General features: G+C 49.2%; 2 non-coding genes across 2 annotated transcripts; both read right to left on the bottom strand.

Annotated features, from left to right (window-relative positions):
• Positions 1 to 1633: 1633 nt before the first annotated feature.
• LOC137912463 (U5 spliceosomal RNA) lies at positions 1634 to 1744 on the bottom strand. The gene has a single exon (XR_011106320.1). It is a non-coding gene; the product is annotated as a U5 spliceosomal RNA (small nuclear RNA).
• Positions 1745 to 1878: 134 nt separating this feature from the next.
• LOC137912353 (U2 spliceosomal RNA) lies at positions 1879 to 2069 on the bottom strand. Its single transcript, XR_011106229.1, has one exon. It is a non-coding gene; the product is annotated as a U2 spliceosomal RNA (small nuclear RNA).
• Positions 2070 to 18944: the final 16875 nt, after the last annotated feature.

The raw sequence follows: 18944 nt of genomic DNA on the forward strand, positions 1-18944 counted from the left end.
GTATTCTCCACCTCTTGACGGGTTTCCACCACAGTAGTGAAACACACAAAGCTCTCTCATAGCTGTTTTAAAACTCTGGACGTTTTCCCTTTTCCCCTCCAGGGGAGGGGGTGCCGCCGTGCCGCTCGTGCCCAGGCCTGGTGTCCGATGCTGGGAGGCGAAAAGCACGCTGGCCCCCTTGACACTCTGGAAGTTGGGGGGTTGCCCATCTCCCAAGGCCCACCCACCCGTCGCAGAACACTGCCCGACCTCACCTCACCCACGCTGGGCTGAAGAGGGAGATGCCCCCCCCTACCCCACATTCTGGCCCCCGTCCGGCGAGGCCAGACCGCTACAACCCGTCTCTCCACCACCTCCAGGGCACCCACACTCTGGCCCCAGTCCGGCGAGGCCAGACCGCTACAACCCGTCTCTCCACCACCTCCAGGGCACCCACACTCTGGCCCCAGTCCGGCGAGGCCCGACCGACACAACCCGGCTCTCCACCACCTCCCGGGCACCCACACTTTGATGATGATCACACACGGTTCATTTTATGCACCATTAAAAAAAATCATATAAATATGTCTTGAATTTGAAAGAAATCACATTTTATTTTTTTCCCCACTAAAGATGGGTTCGGCGAATGTGCATATGAAACTGGTGGGGTTCGGCACCTCCGACAACAGTAAGAACCACCGTGCAATGCTGCTTTGCTTTGATGTTATGCTTTGAGTTCACAATGGTTTGGTATTGTGTCATGCCTGTATGCTTTGATGTTTTGAAACTCTGGACGTTTTCCCTTTTCCCCTCCAGGGGAGGGGGTGCTGCCGCTCCAAATGTGCCCAGGGGAAGAAGCAAGGCGTCATCGTGAAGACTAGCGTATTCCTCCACCTCTTGACGGGTTTCCACCACAGCAGTGAAACACACAAAGCTCTCTCATAGCTGAAATCGTATTCCACGGATCAAGTGGAGCTTTACGATGTAAAAATTGATTTATTCAGATCAATGATTTGAATTTGTAAAATACAATTTAAGAGTAACAATGTGAGCTGAGGTCATGGAGACAAAATGAAAGAATTTATCCCTCTGGATCTAACTCATTTGACTCATTTCTGTGCAGTTGAGGACCAAACTAGAAAGATAAAACTGGCTTCCTGGAATCTCAGGTTTTTCGTGATGTTTCAGCCCATGGACAGCACTGGCAGGGAAACAACTGACCCAGATGAGTCTATCAGCTCATCCTGTGTAAAGGAAGGTTTAGCCAGAGCTAACTATGCTTTGCTCCTATGCTATGCTACTGTGCCTTCAGCCTGTCATCCCTCCCTCTAAATGCAGTGAGCTCATGAAGGATCTTGTTTTTGACCACATCTGGAGTTAAACACGATGTGTTTGCTTTATGACACAGCAGGAAAATTATTTGTCCATCAAGGCGGTGCATCGCCTCCTGAGCAGTTGAAGAAGACGCTGCCATCAGTGAGAAACACTGATCCATGCTGCAGCCATAGATTTAATGTTAAAATTCTAACATCAAAGCACAAGTTGATCAAAGGCCTACAGTGTAAATAAGAAGGATTGCGTCCCACATCAGCCACGTGTACACTACACGACACTTAATCGGAAATAACAAATACTTTTTTTCACAGGAAAATGACGCCCCACTTTAGCAGGGCGTAAAGAATTGACTTCAACTCTCGTTGTTCCACTCCACGGAAATCTTTAGTAAAAGGCGAAAGATTTATACGATCTGAAGTGAAGCAAGACAATCTACCTTCTCATTGAAAGTCAGACCGACCCCATTTCTGACAACAAGACTGTCAGTCCTGGTTCATCTCAGAATATCACCCACACTGATCTCCAGTCAGCATGCAACAGTCATTGGTTTTACACAACGCAGAAGGAGGGTGCACCGTTCATGGCAGCACTGCAATACCAGGTCGATGCGTAGAGCGAGTGAGGCAAGCCCCTTTCTCAGCCCCCAGTTCTAAAAATCCGCTTAATATGGTGTCCTCTAATAGAGGACATATCAGATATTAAACTGATAAGAACAGATACTACACTTGATCTTAGCCAAAAGGCCGAGAAGCGATTGTCGTGTCTTTATGTTTCAATAAAGACTCGCGTGGGACAAACTGTGAGCTGACGTGATAACTATTTTTATTGAACAACCTCACGTTCCCCAACCTAAGTCACATGACCCTCTTGGCCTCATCCCATTGGTCCTTAACCATTCAGCATGCATCAGCTTCAAGTGACGTTCAAGAACACAACTGTCATTTGTTAACAAAACCCCAACACCACATCTCCCCTTTTACGAGAACACAGAACACACATTCGAAAACATACAAACCCTGCAAGGAATAACAAGGTTAGACAGTTTAGTAACAACCATATATACCCTGAAACAAACACATCAATTATGCAACCAAAAGCTTCTGAATCCCTAACTTGTTGCTATGAAACTGAACTCCCTATCCTGCAACATCTCTTACATGAACCATCATAACACAGGACTGTACTTCACAGATTAAGCCTAATTGGCTTAACTACAGCTCTCCCAGATCTAGTTCTGAGAGTGTTAGTCTCTGTAGGGGAGGCTGGAGATGCCACCGCGGGCGACATGGGAGCCTGCTCAGGAACTGGCCCTGTCACCTGTTGCTGTGGTGCAGACCTGTCCTGTGCAGGTGTCTGTTCAGGAACCAGGTGTATGCGGTTGCGTCTCACCACACCCTGGGGTAAGTCCACGAGGTAAGATCTTGGAGCGGAGTGGGTCTTGATCACAGTCCCAGGTGATTTTACGTCAGTGACCCATACATGTTCTCCTGGCGTCAGATCCCTGAGAGTCTTTGTACGGTGACGCCTATTGTAATTTTCAGCATCACGCATCCTCTTCCCCCTTTCCTGCCGAACCGGCGTGCAGCTGTCAGGCAGAGCAGGATCCAGCTGAGAGGAAAGCGATGGCACCGTGGTGCGTAGACGCCGGCCCATGAGGAGCTGAGCCGGGCTGTAGCCATTCTGAAGAGGAGTGGCTCTATAAGCGAGTAGAGCCAGGTAGGGATCAGCTGCCTTCTTCAGAAGACTTTTCACCGTTTGGACAGCACGTTCAGCTTCGCCATTACTTTGTGGAAACCGAGGGCTACTGGTAACGTGTTTGAAACCATATCCGGCCGCAAAGGAAGCAAAAACTTGTCCAGAGAACTGAGGCCCGTTATCTGACATCATGACCTCTGGGATGCCATGGCGAGCAAAGATCGATTTTAAATGTGTGATAACATCAGCAGACCTGGTGTGAGATAAGAGTGCAATCTCAACATACCTGGAGAAATAGTCAACAACAAGTAGGTACATTCTACTTCCCAGTTGGAAGAGGTCTGCTCCCAACTTCTGCCATGGTCGGTCTGGAAAGTCCGATGGAATGAGTGGCTCATTGGGGTTGAGACGCTCATGTAGACACGTTCTGCAATTCAGTACCATTTCATTCACTTGTTGGCTGAGTCCTGGCCACCACACAGACTGGCGAGCACGTGCTTTGCATTTCACAACACCTTGATGTCCTTCGTGAAGTTTGGCTAGCACGTTGTTGCGCATTGCTGCAGGTATAACAAGCCGTGTGTCTTTCAGCAATAAACCATCCTGCACTGTGAGTGTGGCTCTCTCAGTCCAATAGTTTTTCAGCAGCGGTTCCTGTTTTGCATGTGCTGGCCATCCCTCTGTGCACAGCTTCATGACACGTGAACATACGCTGTCGGCCTTCAGCTGCTCTTTCAGGTTTTCCGCATATGACGGACTGACCGGTAGATTTTCCATAATACAGTCCACATATATGTTAGTGCTCTCCATCAACTCTTGTTCCTCCGAAGTCGAGTGCACTCTCACTGGCGAGCGCGACAGTGTGTCTGCCGTCCAGAGTAACTTTCCTGGCACATGCACTATTGAATACGAGTAGCGCATTAGCCGCATTCTGAAGCGCTGGATTCTTGGTGGCAAAAGATCCAGTGCTTGCGCTCCAAGTAGAGAAAGAAGGGGTTTATGGTCAGTCTCCAGACAAAAATGTTTCCCTAATAGGAAATCTCGGAACCGCTCGCATGCCCATGTGAGGCCCAGAGCCTCCTTTTCAACTTGCGCGTAGCGTTGTTCAGTTGGAGAGAGTGACCTTGACGCATAAATCACACACCGCCAGTCCTCCTCCCATTTCTGAAGAAGAACCCCACCCAGGCCATAAGATGAGGCATCGGCTGATACTTTAGTCTCTCTGTTCGGATCGTACATGGCCAGCACTGGAGGAGAGGACAAAGCTTCCTTTAGCTCTTTGAATGCTGTATCCTGGTCCACGCCCCACAGCCAACAGTTCTTTTTCGAGAGGAGGTCACGGAGCGCTTTATCCTTTTCTGCCAGCTGGGGAATAAATTTCCCCATTTGGTTGACCATGCCAAGAAAACTCCTTAACTCGCCCACATATGTCGGCTCCTTCATCTCTGTGATGGCCTCAGTCTTGCTTGGGTCAGGGCTGATGCCTGAGGCTGCGATGATGTGCCCCAAGAAGGCCACCTTGCTTTTGGAGAGTTCACACTTTTCCAGATTTAAAGTGATGCCTGCCTCTTCCACTTTCTGAAGCACGGCGAGGAGACGAGCGTCATGCTCCTCTTGGTCCTGACCCCACACCAGCAGGTCATCGATGTGGCAAACCACACCTGCTAGCCCCTCTATGACTTCGGCCATTGTGCACTGGAAGTGCTCAGGTGCTGAGTTGATGCCGAAGGGAAGACGGTTGAAGTGGAACCGCCCAAAGGGTGTTATGAATGTGGTGTACTTGGAGGATTCTTTAGTTAGGGGAACCTGCCAGAACCCCATGTTGGCGTCCAATTTGCTGAACACTTTGGCCCCAGCAAGCATCCCAAGACTCTGCTCCACAGATGGCAGAATGTACTTTTCACGGCACACATACTCATTCAGGCCAGTATAGTCCACACATAGACGCAGTTTTGGACTGTTCTTCTTGGGTACGACCACTATGCCAGCACACCACGCTGTTGGCCCCTCTACGCGACTGATGACGCCCAACTTTTCCATGCGTAGGAGCTCTTCTTTAACTTTCCCCATCAGCGGCAGGGGAATTCTCCTGGGGGTTTTCAGTGAGAACGGAACAGCGTCTGGTTTAAGCTTTATGTGGTAGGGCCGTTGTATATTGCCCAGCCCACTACACAGTTTGGGGTAGTCTGCCTTGAGAGTGTCCATGGTCATACTGTCGACCCGCTTGATTAAGCCAAGGGATATAATGGCTGGCAACCCAAGCAAAGGCGTGCTTAAGTTCTTGACCACATACACCTTATCCATGGTCTCTTTAGCTCCATACTTGAGCTGCAGTCTGGTGAAACCCGACACGTCCAGCGGGATCCGTCCTGGACCGAACAAAGGTCTCTCCGGTTTCTGGAGAACAGGCTTCAGTGCACCAGAAAACATGCTGTTAAAACTAGTCTGTGACATCGCAGTTACATCTGCTCCAGTGTCAAGTTTGAATGAGATGGTTTTGTCCATAACTTTTATATTGGCAGTCCATGCAGCATTATCAGAAGACACAGAGCTCAGGAAGTAGCTTTTCTCCTCTACATCCTCAATACTCTGAACAGTCTTGTCTGTACGACAAACACGCTGAAAGTGGCCCTTTCTTCCACAGGAGTGGCACTTGGCATCGTTGGCAGGGCACTCATGTTTGGGGTGAGGAGAGCCTCCACAGTTGTAGCACTGGGAGCTCCGTGGATTTTTATATCTGCTGTTAAAGCGAGGCTTAGCTCCACTGTTTGTGTATTTGCTGTCAATGGGCCTTTCCTTCTGCTGCCTGCTCTTAAAAACTCTGTCCACAGAGCTGCCATCCATCTGCATTACAGCACTTGTTTCATTCCTCAGTGTGTTTTGTTGCTTTTTAATCTCCTCTGATTGTCTTGCCATGTTTATGGCTTTTTCCAGGTCTAAATTCTTCTCCATTTGCATGCGTTCTGAAAGTCTTGTGTCAGCCAGCCCCACTACTATCCTGTCTCTTATCAGCTCATCATGCAGTTGTCCATAATTGCAGTGTTCAGCTAATGCATGCAGGGCAGTAACGAACGCATCAACAGTCTCAGTAGTTCCCTGTTTGCGCATATTAAACCGTGCGCGCTCATACACAACATTCTTTTTGACAACGAAAAAGTTCTGAAAGCCATCCTTAACTTTAGCGTATTCATGCTGGTCTGCATCGCTGAGCTTTAAGCCTCTCAAGACGTCATCTGCTTCATCTCCCATGCAATAAATCAATGTATTCACTTGATTTTCCTCAGAGCTTGAGGATAGATTGCTTGCCTGTCGGAATCTCTCGAATCTCCGGATCCATTTCGTCCACTCGTGCGTCCTGGAGAAATCAAAGGGCTCTGGTGGCTGGATGCTAAACGTAGCACTGGGCGCGCTAGCCGCCATGCTAACTGCTGCTCCGTTCTGCTCGTCTTCTCCGTCACTCGCCATACACGTATCCGCAGAGCGTCCCTCTTCTCCCTCCGCAGCGGCAGACCTCGCGTCAAATCCCGTCGGAGCCTCACAGCACTTCTGACACCATGTCGTGTCTTTATGTTTCAATAAAGACTCGCGTGGGACAAACTGTGAGCTGACGTGATAACTATTTTTATTGAACAACCTCACGTTCCCCAACCTAAATCACATGACCCTCTTGGCCTCATCCCATTGGTCCTTAACCATTCAGCATGCATCAGCTTCAAGTGACGTTCAAGAACACAACTGTCATTTGTTAACAAAACCCCAACACCACAGCGATGAGCCCGGCTCGTTTGGCGCAGGTGCCAACTGCCTGAAACCTATCACTCAGGTCGTGGTGCAGACACATGCTGACCATAGGAAAAGCTGCTGATTCAAACTCGGCTTGTGGTCCGAAGCTCACATTGACTATATTATACCCTGTTGATCATTTTGGTCTTCACAGGGTGGATCCTGGATGTCCCTCCTCTCCCTCTCTCCCTCTCTGCCCATCTCCCAAGGCCCACCCACCCGTCGCAGAACACTGCCCGACCTCACCTCACCCACGCTGGGCTGAAGAGGGAGATGCCCCCCCCTACCCCACATTCTGGCCCCAGTCCGGGGATGCCCGACCGACACAACCCGGCTCTCCACCACCTCCCAGGCACCCACACTCTGGCCCCCGTCCGGCAAGGCCAGACCGCCACAACCCGTCTCTCCACCACCTCCAAGTCACCCACACTCTGGCCCCAGTCCGGCGAGGCCAGACCGCTACAACCCGTCTCTCCACCACCTCCAGGGCACCCACACTCTGGCCCCAGTCCGGCGAGGCCAGACCGCTACAACCCGGCTCTCCACCACCTCCAGGGCACCCACACTCTGGCCCCAGTCCGGCGAGGCCCAACCGACACAACCCGGCTCTCCACCACCTCCAGTGCACCCACACTTTGATGATGATCACACACGGTTCATTTTATGCACCATTAAAAAAAATCATATAAATATGTCTTGAATTTGAAAGAAATCACATTTTATTTTTTTTCCCACTAAAGATGGGTTCGGCGAATGTGCATATGAAACTGGTGGGGTTCGGCACCTCCGACAACAGTAAGAACCACCGTGCAATGCTGCTTTGCTTTGATGTTATGCTTTGAGTTCACAATGGTTTGGTATTGTGTAATGCCTGTATGCTTTGATGTTTTGAAACTCTGGACGTTTTCCCTTTTCCCCTCCAGGGGAGGGGGTGCTGCCGCTCCAAATGTGCCCAGGGGAAGAAGCAAGGCGTCATCGTGAAGACTAGCGTATTCCTCCACCTCTTGACGGGTTTCCACCACAGCAGTGAAACACACAAAGCTCTCTCATAGCTGAAATCGTATTCCACGGATCAAGTGGAGCTTTACGATGTAAAAATAGATTTATTCAGAACAATGATTTGAATTTGTAAAATACAATTTAAGAGTAACAATTTGAGCTGAGGTCATGGAGACAAAATGAAAGAATTTATCCCTCTGGATCTAACTCATTTGATTCATTTCTGTGCAGTTGAGGACCAAACTAGAAAGATAAAACTGGCTTCCTGGAATCTCAGGTTTTTCGTGATGTTTCAGCCCATGGACAGCACTGGCAGGGAAACAACTGACCCAGATGAGTCTATCAGCTCATCCTGTGTAAAGGAAGGTTTAGCCAGAGCTAACTATGCTTTGCTCCTATGCTATGCTACTGTGCCTTCAGTCTGTCATCCCTCCCTCTAAATGCAGTGAGCTCAAGAAAAGTCATCAATCACAAGTCTTCAAATTGACAACCATCTTGATTTCCGACTTTTGGATGAAAAAATTCCATTTTGTTTGCCCGCAGTCTCAGGGATGAGGAAAAGCTTACGGCACCTGGTATTCCCAGGCGGTCTCCCATCCAAGTACTAACCAGGCCCGACCCTGCTTAGCTTCCGAGATCGGACGAGATCGGGCGTGCTTTTTTTTTTTTTTATCTTTTATTATCAAAAATGTCATATTATTTACAGATTTACAATATATACAATGATAAAAACGGGTGGCAGCAGTCCATACATACATACTCCTGCGTGCTCCAAACCGGCACCGAAATCATAAAACCATAAACACAGCAGAACATAAGGGTGAGTAGGCACGAGGCCTCTCACCAAATCATAAACGCATAAACTCAGGAAACATAATGGTGGACAGACACTTGGCCTCCCACCAAATCAAAACAAATCAATAAAACCAAACATCAGTAACTCAGTCAAAATTAAATTTCAGTGCATCACCGTGCATTTGAACCAAAGTGCTCCCCTCAATGAACCCCTGCAGAAAGTCTTCGTGATCAATGTTGTTATGAAGTGTCGTTATTGTCCTCCTCACCATGTTCCTGAATAACCTCCAGACGTTCGTTACTTTATTGTCATAGTGGGCCAGATTCCTCCTGAGTTTTACCGCGTACCGTGCATGGCTCAAGACCAGGTTTAACAGATTGATGTTTTCCCCCTTCTTCTTCCCAGTCACTCCAAACAGCCACAACGCCTTCCACTCCATCTCCACCACATACCGTCCTCTCCAGCATCTGTCAATCATCTCCCTCATCCTCTCAAAATACCCCTGAAGCTCTCTACATTCAACAAACTCATGCATACAGGTTTCTACACTCACGCGACACACATCACATTCTTTCTTCACAGTCGCATCAAACCTACTAATTAATAAATTATTGAACACCCTATTGTGACGTAAAAGAAAATCAAAATCCTCACATTCATGGCAGTTCCATTTCACCCTCAGGTTCTTCCATATCGTTTCCACTCTCACTTCGTTCACTACTCTCACCCACACTCTCTCCGCAGCCGGTCTCCTCACCTCATTGGCCCTCAAGCATTTATACACCATTCTCGTCTTGACATTCTCCAGCCTCACCCTCCGTTCACCCTCACCCACATACATCTCGATCTCTCCTTCTTCACACGCTCCGGCCTCCTCCTCAATCATTCTCACCCATTCGCACGGCATTCCACTCTTCAGTCTCTCCATCACTCCTTCCGCCGTGCCCCGCCAGATCTCTCCCTCCCTTTCCCTCACCTCATCCACTATCACCTGTGCCCTCATGAACCCCGGTACATATTCGTAGACTATATCCCTGATCTTCCTAAACCCCGCCTTCCACATGACCCTGTTGTACATTGTGTTCCCCTCGTGTGTTATTTGTGGGTTAAAGAACAGTGGTTGCTCCCACACCTGATTCACGTTCGCACACTCATACTTCACGTGCTTCACAAACTCTCCCCATGCCGCCAGTACTTCCTTATAAAACTCGCTCACTCCGTCCATTCTTGCCTTCTTCAGTGCCATGTACACTCCGCTCTCCCCGCACCCCCCACATTTATTTATCGCCTCCCTCAAAAAGACCTTCCACCCATGGTCCCTACTCTTATCCAAATATCTAATCACCGTTTTAACTCTGAGTGCCTTCACCTTATCCCGTAAATTAATCAGTTTCAATCCCCCGTCCACATAATCGTTTTCCAGTACCTCCCTAGCTATCCTGACTCCCTTCCCTCCCCACAGAAAATCCTTAACCAGCTCATCCACATCTCGCATCACTCTCTCCGGCACATCCAACACAGCCATCGCATACACAAGCTTACTCATCACCAACGCATTCACCACAACCACTTTCCCCCTCAGTTTCAACCCTCTCCTCTTCCAAAACCCCAACGACTTCCTGATGCTGTTGACTATCCCCTCATACTGCATGTCTCTCCCTTCTCTAGCCGCTATCCCTAAGTTGACTCCTAACACCCTAAAGTAATCCTTCCTCTCTTTCAGCCCTATGTCCACCCTCCCTATCCTGTCTGCCCCTACATACATTATTTCTGACTTTTCTATGTTGACCCTAGCTCCTGACGCCCTGCCATACATTTCTACACTTTCCAACACCTCTACTACGCTCTCCGTATCCCTCACTGTAACTGTTGTGTCATCCGCATACTGATATAATAAACTAATCTGACCACCCGGTAGCTCTACTCCCCTAATCTTATTGTTGTGCTGCATCAGTGCCGCTAGCGGCTCTGCCGACAGCGAGTACAGCAGAGCCGATAGCGGGCACCCCTGCCTGACTGACCTCTCTAACCTGAACGTGCCGGTCACTATACCGTTAATCTTTACACAGCTCACTGCCCTATCATACATCCTCCTTATCCATCCTATCATCCTATGCCCGAAGCCCACTCGTTCTAGCACCCTGTACAAATATGTGTGATCTACTCTATCAAATGCTTTGTTCAGATCTAAACTCAGTACTATCCCTCCTTTGTCCCTCTTCATGTAGTCTATGGTGTCCCTGATGCTGCTAATCGTGTCTGCTATATCCCTGCCCGGTATGCTATAAGCCTGTGTGCTCCCCACCACTGTCCCTATCACACTCTTTATCCTGCTCGCCAATACCCTCGCTAATATCTTATAATCTCCATTTAGCATACTAAGTGGCCTGTAGTTTTCCAGCTTATCCCTACTTCCCTTCTTGTGAATGATCGTTACTAACCCTGTCGTCATGCTAATTGGCATCTCTCCCTGCTCTTCTATCCTCCTAAACAACCTCTCTAACACTGGCACTAATTCCTCCCTAAATTCTATATAAAATTCCCCTATTATTCCATCTATCCCTGGACTCTTATTCCTCCCTAGTCCTGCTATCGCTGCCTCTATCTCTCCTGCCTCTATCTCCCCCTCACACACTACCCTATGTTCCTCGCTCAGCCTACCTTTCACCTGCTCTAGAACCTGTTCCGTGCTTGCCTCATCTGTCTCTTCTTTCCTGAATAGTTCCCTATAAAATTCCTCAACCCTTTCAGCTATCCCTACAAAGTCTGTTATCTTCCCTCCCTCCTTTCCCTCTACCTGTTCTATGTAATTTCTCTTCTGTCTCGTCCTTTCCATCCCTAAAAAGTACCCTGTCGCTCTCTCCCCCTCAATTATATGTTTCGCCCTGCTCCTAACTATTGCTCCCAAACATTTCCTCTGTTCCATTTCCTTAAGTTCATTCTTAATTCTCACATACTCCCCTACGTCTCGCCCCTCCTCGCTGTCTGCTCTCCCCATCTCCCTAATCAATTCGTCCTTTAATCTTCTTTCCCTCTCTCTCTCTAGCCTATTCTTATTCCTGCTATATCCTATACTGAGCTTCTTAATCTCCCCCTTCAGTCTCTCCCACCACCTCCCTATGTCCTCCTCATACATGACCTCACCCTTTCTCAATCGTATACAATCTCTCACACGCTCCTTATACTTTTCATCCTTCAACACCATTCCATTCATACACCAGACTCCTCCCCTCTACTCTCATGGCCCCGCCCCAAGCTAAAGCCCAACACCATGTGATCGCTCAGTGCATTCATTTTGTACTCAATATTCCCTATTTCCCCTTCTATGCTCCTCGTGCACAGTACAAAGTCTATCCTGCTCTGCCTCAACCCCCCTTGCACCACCTGTGCCCTCGAAAATTCCCTCCCCTTCGGGTTCCTCTCCCTCCACACATCAACCAGATCATTCGCTCTCATCACTTCATTCAGCACGCCTCTGGTGGAATCACTCCTGAAGTCCACACTCGCACACGCATCCAGTCTCCCCCTCCACACATTAAAATCACCCACAATCATACAATTCTCTCCACACATCCCTCCCAGTCTCTCAAAAAAGCCTCTCCTCACCTTCTCCTCATTGGGCGCGTACACATTCACCAGCTTGTACTCCCTGCCCATGTACTCAAAGGTGATCCCGATCGCTCTCCCGTCACCGTCATCCACGCGTTTGTTCACCCTCTCAATAACCCCCCCCCCCCCCCCCCCCCCCGTTGTTCACAAACATTTCTCCCATCCATTCCCTTTCAGCCTCCCTCGCGCACTCCCCATCCCAGTGAGTTTCTTGTAAACAGATGACGTCACTTGCGCACATGCTTACGGCTCGGTACCGCCTCTCCCTCCCTCAGCCCATTCCCGTTGAAAGAAGATATTGTTAACATAACGTGAAAATGAAACAAAAAACTAAACCTCACGGTGCCGGTTTGAGCTTGCACCGAGCCTTATTTTTCCCCTGCTGCCCAGCGGTCTCTTCCTGCTCGTCCTGACGTCCTCCATGTCGTCTTCCCCGCTGTCCGTTATGTCTGAACACTCAGCGCGGCCGTCCTTCTCCTTGTCCCGTGGGGTAGACCTCGTACTCATCGGTGTCCTTTTCTCCTCTCCTCCAACCCTCGCGCCGCTGCTCCGCTTCTCCGTCTCCAGCGCGCCATCGCGCTCCGCGCTGTCACCCGCACCGCTGTCTCCTCCTTGCGCGATCACCGCTCGTCTCCCTCTCTCCGCTTTGCCACCTCTCCTCCTCTCCTCTCCTCTGCTCCTCCGTCCGTCCGCTCCCGCCGCTCCACCGCCTGCTCCTCCGTCCGCTCCCGCCGCTCCACCGCCTGCTCCTCTGTCCGCTCCGCCATCCGCTCCGTCCGCTCCCGCCAATCCTTCGCTCTCGCCGCCGCCTCCGTCGTCTCCTCTCTCCTCTCCGCTCACTTCCCTGTCCTCCTCCATCTGCTCCACTCCTCCTTCGTCAGCTTCCTCTGCCGCTTGCTCCTCTCTGCTGTCCTGCTCCGCGCCCCCTCCTTCTCCCTCTCTCTCTCGCCGCCCCCTCTCCTCGCCACAGTCCCGTGCGTAATGGCCGGTCTGGCCGCACCGAAAGCACTTAAAGTCAGGGCAATCCCTGAAGATGTGCCCCGGCTTGATGCAGAGTCTGCACACCCATGTCTGTCGGTCGTGAATCACCCTAAAGTGCTCTGTGCCTCCCAGCGTGCTGAATTTTGTTGAATACGGCAGCGATCTCACTTCCTCGGTGAACTTTACGCGGAGGAAGCGCGTGCCGTCCGCCACCTCCGTTCCCGGCCACATCCTCCGCTTGATCGCGGACACCGGCTTCACCTCCCACTCCGTCAGCTTGTCCCGTATCTGCTGGTCCGTGACGTACACCGGTAGGTTTAGAAAGGACACCACCATCACGCTGCTGTTAATCTCCTGCCCCGTCACCGTCACGCTGCCGCACATGAGCCCGTCCAATACAGAGTTCTTCCCCTCCGCCGTCGCCATCGTGAGCTCAAACTTTCCGGGCCCTCTCTGCCGACACCCCTCAACCACCCCGCACTCACTCCTCACCGCCTTCAACAAATCCATCACCGTGACACCCTCCTCTCCCTCCACGATTGCGAGCACCGTCAGATCTTTGTGATAACGCTCCTCGCCAGATGTTTGTCCGTTACGCATGCCTTCGTCTGCGTCATTCGGTTTATCCCCCATTCTGACAGTCCGAGTTGAATCCGCCCCTAACACCAACAGGTGCCAGGGGGGGCCGAAAACAACACAAATATAAGTTGTTCTTCAAATAAAACAATTTGGGTTTGAGGAAGTTAGACTTCAAGCGCCCCGTCACTCCTGTCAGTCCGCTTACTCGCACACACCCACTCCCCCTTTGCTGCGCATGCGCACTCGGGCGTGTTCAGAGTGGTATGGCCGTAGACCAAAGCTGCGGCGAAAAGGACAGTATATAAACACGACTGTCCAAACTCGGCGGACCGCCGTGTATTACAAAAAAAAAAATACTTTCCCAGCGGGCGTCACCTTGTATCTCCGCCTGTCACGCGGAAGACCGGGGTTCGGTTCCCCGACGGGGAGATGTTCTTTGTATCCAGGCATCCGGCGTAAATATCTTCCAAAAGAATTATTCATGCAATCAACTTCATGATCTTGATCAATCTTAGAACACATTTAATTCTGAGATCGATCCTGTGTGGATACAAGCCAGGAGCTGCAGAGAACAACACCTGCGTCACGTTCCATTACTCTCCTCCTCTTTTCTCTCTCTCTCTCCTTCTCTTTAGCTTTCACAGCTTGCAGTCAAATAGTCTATCGTAGCAGCAAATAAATAACACAAAGATAAACCGTTTCCAGCAACATTAATATCAGAATTAACGTAATTAACGACACTTACCTTGGAGCTCAGCCGTGTACTGGGGAGAGCGGCGACTGCGACGCTTAAAGAAGTCGGAGGCTTCAGACTCGGGCATGAAGATCTGCCGGGCGACAGGTCCTAGAGGTCAAAAGGTGAAGGTCAGACATGGAGGATATGTGGGTCGCAGTTACATGAATTAGTGAACGGGGGGTGGAGCAGGTTTCACCTCTGTGCTCGTCTGCTGCCGAGTCATCCGGCACGGCCGCTCTGTGTCCCGCACCAGAAACTACAAGATGAGGAAAAGGAGATAAATGTCATTATTTATATTTATGAAGACAAGGAGATGAATGGTTATCTCTGTTTCTCCTCAATTCCAATGAAATAAACTCACTTTAAAATAATTTTGCTGAAAGTTGTAATTTCTGATAATATTTATATTTATATTAAACATGAATACTTTGAATCTGCAAAGTAAATTGTAACAATTGTTCTCAAATAAATGCAGTGGAGTGCACGAGAGTTGTTAAAAAATAAGACTATGGTTCTTTTTGTACAAGAATCTGAAAAAATTGAGTCAAAAAAACAAAAATAAGCTTTTTATTAATGAATATTCAACGTTAAGAAGTGGAGAAACCAAGAATTAGTCTTTCCATGTATCCCAATATCCTATTCCCAAATAAGTCGCATTAGATTATAATATTTACAGACGTGATAATCTTCCACTTCATACTTTAGCCATTGATTGACTGTTTTATACACGGTCGTGTGTAAATAAATAGCAGCAATGATACAGTGAAGCCATTGAGCATATATGTGACAGCAGAATTGATTGTATAAACTGACCTTTAAAGCTTTAAGGTTTTATCAGACAAATTACATTCCATGACTAGAATAAGAATAATTAGAATTGAAGTGAACTGAGGAAGAGAAGGGAGGAAGGCTGGAGAAAAGGGGGGAGTAGGAGGAGAAGGATTAACAGGCAGGGGAGGAGAGGGGAGGGATTTTTGTTTTATTATCCAAAGGAGAGGATGAAGAAGAAAACAGAAGTGAGTGATGTGAAAAGAAGATAGTAATCAGTATCAGATGGGAACACAGCATCACAGGAACACTGTTCATGCTTCAGGCCTTTATAGATAAATATATTATTGGTTTATATTGTACACATTGTACATATTATATTCTCATACTTGGTTAGCATTGTTGCTGCTAGATTTTATGCTAACTCACCAACACTGACACAGCAACATGAACCGGTAATCAATCAATAGATCATTGACTGAGGAAGCAGAAAATGGAGATCTCAATTCTAAAACAATAATTCAGCTAATTACACCGGTCCTGGTTCGTGTGTCGTGTAATCACAGGCGTTCAAAAACACCGAACCGACGTCCAGGAGGAATCAAAATGGAAATTGGCCTCGTCATCGTTTCCTTCCTCTTCTGTGAATGGGAGATGGGGTCGACGGAGGTGAACAGCGGGCGAACAATCGAGTTCGTTAGAGAGGAGCGTCTACAGAGGATGGATGCACTCCCATCGATGGGCTGGGTGAGACAGGTGAAGGCTGCAGAGGAGGAAGCCCCGCCTCCTGACTCTGAGTCTCATCGACCAATAGCAGCGTGGTTAGCGCCATTACCTCACAGCAAGAAGGTTGCAAGTTCAAATCCAACTTGCGTGGACCTTTCTGTGAGGAGTTTGCATGTTCTCCCCGTGTCTGCGTGGGTTCTCTCCGGGTTCTCTCCGGGTTCTCCGGCTTCCTCCCACCACCAAAAACATGCAGCTTCAGTCCAGGTCCTTATTGGAAGAGAGAATTAATTCTCGATTGACTTACCTGCTTGAGTAAAGGTTAAATACAGCGGCTCACATTGGTGCAGATTTCTCTCTGCGGTCTCTAACCTGCAGATCACAGAGGTCACACAGAGGTCACACACACATCGTCATGTCCGAACCGGCCGGCCCAAACGCAACAACTCGACAAAGCACTGAACAGTCGGACCGTCCGGAGCCACAGAACCAGAGTCAAGCCAGGATTTCCCTGGAGGAGGAACTGACCCAGCTGATCGATTACATGGAGGAGGATCCGGCCTCTGCTGCTCCTCCACAGAACCTCTGGGGTCAGTGGAGCAATGCTACCCTCCTGCTGCTCCCCCAGAAACCTCCAGAGCAACCTCCAAACGGTGAGTTCCCTCTCTCTGGGCACGTTCATCCTGAATGGACTCTTCTTCATTCTCCAGTTCAGACTAAAATGTCTTCTACCAACACACGTTGTGAATCTCTCTGTTGACTTGGGCGCCCTAAATGTGTGACAGGATTCGTACCTCCAGCAATTTGGACGACGGCCGTCCATACGTGAAGAAGCCTCCAAACGCCTTCATGCTGTTCCTGAGGGAGCGACGGCCTTTTGTGGACCCCAGCATCAGACGCCTGGGGAGCGGCGCCGTGAACGCAGCGCTGGGGCGGCAGGTAAGACGTTCAGTTTAGGACGTTTGGGACGCTCACATTTCATCAGTTTCGTCTAACAGCGAAATACGCTGCAGAAATGAAAGCCACGGTTTGGACAGAGGCACCGTCTGCATCCATGCCTTTATAGCGCTGAGCAGAGATGAATCTTTTCCTGTGTTCGCTGCTTCGTCGCTGCATCATCGCTGCTTCATCATTGCGTGTGCTAGTGTGTGTTCCGGGTTATGACCGACTGTGTGTGTTTGTCATCCGTCCACAGTGGAAGTCGCTGTCACTGGAGGAGCAGCATAAATACTACGCTCAAGCCGAAGGAGAGAAATTACTGCACCAGCAGCAGCACCCAGAATGGACGGGAAAAAGTAACTACGTGAGTAGCGTCACCACGACGACAACATCGGCACACACAGACGTCTGAGCCGAGATCTCACTGGACTTCATGTTTCTGTGCAGGGCAAGAGAAGGAAGAGAGAGAGGAAGGGAGTGGCACAGAGCAAGATGCAGAGAGTGCAGTGACCGCAGTTGTCAAGCAGATTTAATTCATCTGCCTGACGACACAACTGTATATATTCTTTATTGTTATATTGTAAATATTTTTTTCTTAAAGTTCATTTTAAATAAATTTTGTTTGTAAATATTTAAAATCTGGATTTTCCCATTTATTTATAATGGAGGATATGCATTCAAATTCACTCAGCAAAAATCCCGGTCATAAAGGGGTCCGAGATGCGCCATCATGAAAAATGTCTTCCTGATCTGATCCGGAATGAGGACAGGAAAAAATATAACATTTATTACAAGTCCATGTATTGATTCAGAAATCAGTTAGAAATACACATCAACACCCGATTCACGTTTACATTTCGTGGTTGGCGTGTAAAGATTTTTTTGCGTGCTTTCTTACTTATTATTATTGATCCCGGCTCAGGAAACACAGTTGCTCTTTCCAGACATTAAACTGATCAAATGTTTATAGCAGAGCTCACATTTACTGTTGATGTTATTTCAGGCTTCATCTTGGTAGCCAAGCTCTTCCTCCACCCTGTTTGTGTGTATCTACTGATGGTAGATACACACGGCCCCCGGCCCCATTCCTAAACCACCATCCACTGCTCAAATACCAGTCTGATCCAGCCCCCCCAGTCCCTAGTTTTACAAACACAGGATATGGTGTTATCACCCAAAGCGCACTGGACGCTGCACGGCAGGGGCATCCTCATCCCTGAGCCAAACTTGTCTGACTGCTTACCGGAATGGGACTGGATGTTACAATCCTTTTCACCTTGCTAAATGGGTCTGGATTATAGTCATCACAGGGCAGGATAGAAGGGGCTAAGGGTTTCATTGGGGTCATCAGGTGGGCACCCTCCATCATAGGTGTTTCACTGAACAGGCCCACGACACCTCAAGAGGGTTCAGCAGCAACACCTGGCGTCCCGGGTGTGCCCCCCTCTGCCTTACCCCCTTCTATACCCCCTGATGTTGTCTCTGTCATTTTGGGGCCCAGCTGTTGTCTCTCCTCCTGATCCAGAGCCACTGGCTTGCTCGTTCAGCAGCACTGGACAGGGCTTTGATGATTTGCCGTTGGGCCTGGCCCCGGATTCCCATGCCCCTGAGGAGACTAGTAGCAGTCCTGCCCACAAAGCCTCTGCAGCCCACTTCTACAGGGAGGACTGTGGTCTTCCAGCCCCGTTGTTCAGCATCCGCTGCCAGCTCAGCATACCGAAGCTTCTTCCGCTCAAAGGCCTCGCCTATATTATCCTCCCATGGCACTGTGAGCTCTATGATGTAAACACTTCGAGTTGAGGTAGACCACAACACAAGATCTGGCCTGAGGTTGGTCGTGGTGATCTCCACTGGAAAGCAGAGTCTCTGCTCCAGATCAACAAGGAGCCTCCAGTCCCGTGCTGCTCCCATCTGTCCTACCTCTGATTTTGGAATACATCTTTTTTGTCGTTTTTCCCCTTCACGGACAAAATGTCCGAATGATGTAAGAGGGGAGGAAAGGGGGGGGAGGGCATTGACGAC

The sequence above is a fragment of the Brachionichthys hirsutus genome, unplaced genomic scaffold, assembly GCF_040956055.1.
Source record: "Brachionichthys hirsutus isolate HB-005 unplaced genomic scaffold, CSIRO-AGI_Bhir_v1 contig_1145, whole genome shotgun sequence".
NCBI lineage: Eukaryota > Metazoa > Chordata > Actinopteri > Lophiiformes > Brachionichthyidae > Brachionichthys > Brachionichthys hirsutus.